Source organism: Balaenoptera musculus, chromosome 2, assembly GCF_009873245.2.
Source record: "Balaenoptera musculus isolate JJ_BM4_2016_0621 chromosome 2, mBalMus1.pri.v3, whole genome shotgun sequence".
Lineage (NCBI taxonomy): Eukaryota > Metazoa > Chordata > Mammalia > Artiodactyla > Balaenopteridae > Balaenoptera > Balaenoptera musculus.
In genome coordinates this window covers 151,110,399-151,116,879 of record NC_045786.1, presented here as the reverse complement: position 1 = coordinate 151,116,879, position 6,481 = coordinate 151,110,399, and the positions used below count along the sequence as shown (strand labels likewise).

The 6,481-nt window shown below is 35.3% G+C and overlaps 1 pseudogene; it reads left to right on the top strand.

The window, feature by feature from the left end:
• Positions 1–492: 492 nt before the first annotated feature.
• On the top strand, positions 493–1,396 carry LOC118889934 (annotated as a pseudogene).
• The last annotated feature ends 5,085 nt before the right edge of the window (positions 1,397–6,481 follow it).

Below are 6,481 nucleotides of genomic sequence, written 5' to 3'. Positions count from 1 at the left end.
AGTCTACCAAGATTCCCACATGTCTCAGTCTGGACACTTCCCCCAAGGATCTCAAAGGGGTACAAAAACCCACTTATCCAAGTTTCAAGCACCAAGGAAGCACTGTGCTCCCAAAAGCAGCCAATGGGAGCAGAGTCTCCTGGCTTCTCTCAGATGAAATGCAAATGTGCCTCAAATAATAGAAAAGTATTCATCAAATATTTTCAAAAACAATTCATACATGATGATCCAGTGGGTTTTATCTCAGGAATGCAAGGCTGGTTTAACATTCAAATATCAATCAATGTAATTCAACATACTAACAGAACAAAAAAGAAAAAAACAATTATCTCAATAGACTCAGAAAGATTATTAGAAAATTATTCATAATAAAAGCTCTCAGGGCTCTTGGAAGTTGAGGAAGAGCGACACAGATATTGTAGCTGCATCACTGCCTCCACCACCCCTCTGACACCTCCAACCATATCCTCTACCATCACAGAATGATAATCCATGATCTACCGTTCCTATTTAGTAATTGTGGATGATTATTCCAAAATAGAGAAAGTTGGAGAAGTATCTATGGAATTATGTATAAGGGTAGACACAAAACTACAGGTCAAGTGGTAGCCATGAAAAAATCAGACTAGAAAGTAAAGAGGAAGTGTTCCTAGTGCCTCAACTCAGGAAATTTCTCTTTTAGAACTCTGTCATCCAAACATAGTCAATCTTCAAATGTGGTTATGCAGGAATCCAGGTTATATCTCATCTTTGAATTCCTTGGATCTCAAAAGTACTTGGATTCTATCCCTCCAGGTCTGTTCATGGATTATTCACTTGTTAAGAGTTATTTGTACCAAACCCTACAAGGGATTGTGTTTTGTCAGCCTAGAAGATCTCTTCACAGAGATTTAAAACCTCAAAATCTACTGATAACAAAGGAACAATTAAACTAGTTGACTTTGGCTTTGCCAGAGCTTCTGGAATACCTATTAGAGTATACATACATGAGTTAGTAACACTCTGGTAGAGATCTCCAGAAGTACTGCTGGGGTCAGCTCACTACTCGACTCCAGTTGACATTTGGCATATAGACACCATATTTGCAGAATTAACAACAAAGAAGCCACTTTTCTATGGGAATTCAGAAGTTGATCAACTCTTTAAAATATTCAAAGCTTTGGGCCCCCCCAGTAATGAAACATGGCCAGAAGTGGCATCTTTACAGGACTATAAGAATACATTTCCCAAGTGAAAACCGGGAGGCCTAGCATCCCATGTCAAAAGCTTGGTTGAAAATGGCTTGGATTTGCTTTCAAAAACATTAGTTTATAATCCTGTCAAACAAATTGCTGACAAAATAAAACTGAGCTGCCCATATTTTAATGGTTTAGAAAATCATATTAAGAAGATCTAGCAGTCTGACAAAAAGTTTCCACATGTATCAAGAACAGATTGTTCTATTTTTACTGTTAACTCTATTTTTATCCCATGTATTTTTCTTTTCTTTGTTGTAAAGTTTAAGCCATACTTCATCTTCTAATTTCAGGTATAACTTAAAATGCAAATATTGTTCTATATGAATTTAAATGTAATTCTGTATATGTGTGTAGATCTCACTGTAACAACTATTTTTTACTATAATAAAACTATAAATCTAGTATTGATGACAAAAAAAAAATTGAGAAAAAAAAATTTAAACCTTTTAGTAAATTAAGAACAGAAGAAAACTTCCTCAGCCTGATAAAGGGCACCTTGGAAAAACCTACAACTAACATCATACTGACTGAATGGCTTTCCCCTTAAGATCAAGAAAAAGGCAAGAATATCTGCTCTCACCATTTTTTTTAACATTATACTAAAAGTCCTACCAGGTTAATAAGGCAGTAGAATAAATAAAAAGCATCCAGATTTGAAAAGAAGCAAAACTGTCTTTGTCACAGATAACATGATTGCTTATGTAGAAAATCCTAAAATATTTGCGGAAGCGCTGATTTTTAGCAAGGACAAAGGTACAAGGTCTATGTATATTTAAAAAAAAAAAAAAAGAATTTCTAAAGGGTAGAAACAAAGAGTTAGAAATTGAAATAAAATAGATACCATTAATTTTTTAAAATACTGTATTAGTTCTCAACTGCTACATAATGAATTACCAAGTTAGCAGCTTGAAACAACAAACATCTATTATCTCACACAGTTTCTACAAGTCTGGAATCTGGGAAAAGCTTCACCAGGTGGTCTGGCTCAGCATCTCTCAGGAGGTTGCAGTCAAGATGTCAGCCAGGGCTGCTGTCATCTGAAGGCTCGACTGGGTCTGGAGGATGCACTTTCAAGATCACTCATTCATGTCTTGTTAGTGGAGGCCTCTGTTCCTCGTTTATGAGGGTATCTGTTCTTCACCACATTTGACCTTCCGGTAGAGCTGTTCTCATGTTTTCCAGAGCAAGCAATCCAACAGAGAGCAAGGAAGAAGCCATGATGCCTTTTACTGCCTACTCTCAGAAGTGGCATTCCATCACTTTGCCATATCCTATTGGTCACACAGACCTGGTACGATGTGTGTGCATTGCAGGGGGTACTGTACAAGGGCATGAATACCAGGAGGGAAGGAGCATTGAGGGCCAACCTGGAGGCTGGCTACTACAAATAACTTTTGTGACAGCACCAAAAGATATAAAACACTTGTGGATAAATTTAACAAAATACATGCTAAACCTCCACACTGAAAATGATAAAATAATCACTGAAAAAATTTTAAAAGACCTAAATAAAGGAAGATATATACAATGTTTATGGATTGTCAGACACAATATTAAGATATTAATATTTCCCAATGTATTGGGATTCAACGTAATCTCAATCACAATGCCACAGGTTTTTTCTTAATAGAAATTGATGAGCCAATAATAAAATTTGTAGGTAAATGTTAAGGATTTAAAAGAGCCAAAACAACTTTGAAAAAGAAGAACAAAGTTGGAGGACTTAGACTACCTCCTACACTACATCCCAAAATAGTGTAAGACCTACACTATTTTAGGATCTACAATAAAGCTACAATAATACAGACGGTATGCTATTAACATAGGAGAGACACATAGATCAGTGGAACAGAATAAAATGTCCAGATATAGACCCACTCATATGGCCAATTCATTTTTGACAAAAATGCCAAAGTAATACAAGGGGAAAGGATTTTCAACAAATGTTGCTAGGACAATTGAATATCCCAGAAAGAAAATAAACTTTGAACATTGTCTTACAATATAAACAAAAGTTAACTTAAAATTGATCATTAAAGAATATATAATGAAGAAAAGACAGTCTCTTCAATAAGTGGTGCTGGGAAAACTGGACACTTACATGTACAAGAATGAAATTACAACATTCTCTAACATCATATACAAAAATAAACTCAAAATGGATTAAAGACCTAAATGTAAGACCAGATACTATAAAACTCCTAGAGGAAAATATAGGCAGAATACTGTGACATAAATTGCAGCAATATTTTTTGGATCCATCTCCTAAAGCAAAGGAAATAAAAGCAAAAACAAACAAATGGGACCTAATTAAACTTAAAAGCTTTTGAAAACCGCTGACAAAACAAAAAGACAACCTACTAAATGGGAAAAAATATTTACAAATGATATGACCAATAAGGGATTAATATCCAACGTATACAAACAGCTCATACAACTCAACATCACAAAAACAAACAATCCAATTAAAAAATGGGCAGAAAAACTGAATAGACATTTTTTCCAAAGAGGAAATGCAGATGGCTAAGAAAAGATGCTCAGCATCACTAATCATCACGGAAATGCAAATCAGAACCACATGAGGTATTACCTCACACCTGTCAGAATGGCTATCATCAAAAGGAACACAAACAGGGACTTCCCTGGTGGTCCAGTGGCTAAGACTCTGTGCTCCCAATGCAGGGGACCCAGGTTCGATCCCTGGTCAGGGAACTAGATCCCACATGCCACAACTGAGAGTTTGCATGCTGCAACTAAAGACCCTGTATGCTGCAACTAAAGATCCCACATGCCACAACAAGGATCCCATATGCAGCAACGAAGATCCTGGCACAGCCAAATAAATAAGTAAATATTTTAAAAAAAGGAACACAAATAACAAATGTTGGTGAGGATGTGGAGAAAAGGGAACCTTTGTACATTGTTGGCGGGAATGTAAATTGGTGCAGCCACTGGGGAAAACAATATGGAGGTTTCTTAAGAAACTAAAAATAGAACTACTATATGACCCAGCAATTCCACTCCTGGATATCTATCCAAAAAAAACACCCAAAAACACTAATTTAAAAGGATACATGCACCCCAATGTTCATAGCAGCATTATTTACAATTGCCAAGATATGGAAGCAACCTAAGTGTCCATCAACAGATGAATGGATAAAGAAGATGCAAGATACACACACACACACAATGGAATACTACTCAGCCACAAAAAAGAACAAAATTTTGCCATTTACAGCAACGTAGATGGACTTGGAGGACATTATGCTAAGTGAAATAAGTCAGACAGAGGAAGACAAATACCATTTGTATTCGTATTCTCTATATCCGTAAGAATATAGAGAACAAACTAGTGGTTTGTTCACAGACCACTCACAGATATAGAGAACAAACTAGTGGTTACCAGTAGGGAGAAGGAAGGTGGGGGGGCAATATAGGGATAGGGGAGTAAGAGGTACAAACTATTAGATATAAAATAAGCTACAAGGTGATATTGCAAGACACGGGGAACATAGCCAATATTTTATAATAACTCTAAATGAAGCATAACCTGTAAAAATTGTGAATCACTATATTACACACCTGTAACTTATATAATATTGTAGAGAAACTATACTTCAATTTTAAAAATTGATCATTGACCTAAATGTAAAGGCTAAACTAAAAACTTCTAGAACAAAACATAAGAGAAAAATGTTATGACCTTAGTTTAGGTAAAGAATTCTTAGACAATACACAAAAAGCATGTACTCCAAAAGGAAAAGAAGAAACATAAATGGGACTATAATTGTCCCTTGGTATCATGGAGGACTGGTTCCAGGACCCGCCATGGATACCAAAATCTGAGGATGTTCAAGTCCCTTATATAAAATAGCATAGTATTTGCATATAACCTACACATATCCTCCCACATACTTTAAAGCATCTCTAGATGACTTATAATACCTAATACAATGTAAATACTATGTAAATAGTTGTAAATACAATGTAAAAGCTATGTAAATAATTGTAAATACAATGTAAAAGCTATGTAAATAGTTGCCAGTGCCCAGCAAATTCAAATTTTGCTTTTTGGAACTTTCTGGAATTTTCAAAAATATTTTCCATCTGCTGTTGGTTGAATGTGTAGATACAGAATTCGCAGATACAGAGGCTGACTGTATATCAAAATTAAAGCTTCCTACTCTTGAAAGACAACATTAAAAAAAAAGGGCAAGCCATTGACAAGAAATATATATGTGCAATACATATATCTGACAAAAGGCTTGTATTTGGAATATATGAAGAACTCTTATAGCTCAATAATGAGATATTAACTGAAAAATAGGCAAAAATTTTGAAGAGACATTTCACAAACAAAGAAGTACAAATGGCAAATACTCAAATGAAAATATGCTCAACAGTATTGGGGAAATGCAAATTAAAACCACAAGATATTACTATCACCCACTAGAATGATTCAAATTAAAAAGAAAAACAGTACTGAGTGTTGGCAAGAATGTAGAACAACTGGAAATTTCACACTTCTTGGTAGAAATGTAAAATAATATAGCACTTTGGAAAAATCTGGCAATTCTTTATAAAGTTAAATTTTCACTTACTGTATGAGTCTGTAATCCCCTAGGTATTTACACAATAAAATAAAAATGTATGTCTGCACAAAGACTTGTTGCAAGTGTTCATGACTTTTTCACGATAACTTTTATTCATAAAACTCAAAACTAGACACAATGCGCAAGTCCATCAGAAAGTGAATGGTAGCAATCCCACTACTGGGCATATACCCTGAGAAAACCATAATTCAAAAAGAGTCATGTACCACAATGTTCATTGCAGCTCTATTTACAATAGCCAGGACATGGAAGCAACCTAAGTGTCCATCGACAGATGAATGGATAAAGAAGATGTGGCACATATATACAATGGAATATTACTCAGTCATAAAGAGAAACGAAATTGAGTTATTTGTAGCAAGGTGGATGGATATAGAGTCTGTCATACAGAGTGAAGTAAGTCAGAAAGAGAAAAACAAATACTGTATGCTAACATATATACGGAATCTAAAAAAAAAAAAATGGTTATAAAGAACCTAGGGGCAGGACAGGAATAAAGACGCAGATGTAGAGAATGGACTTGAGGACACAGGAAGGGGGATGGGTAAGCTGGGACGAAGTAAGAGACTAGCATTGACTTATATATACTACCAAATGTAAAACAGATAGCTAGTGGGAAGCAGCCGCATA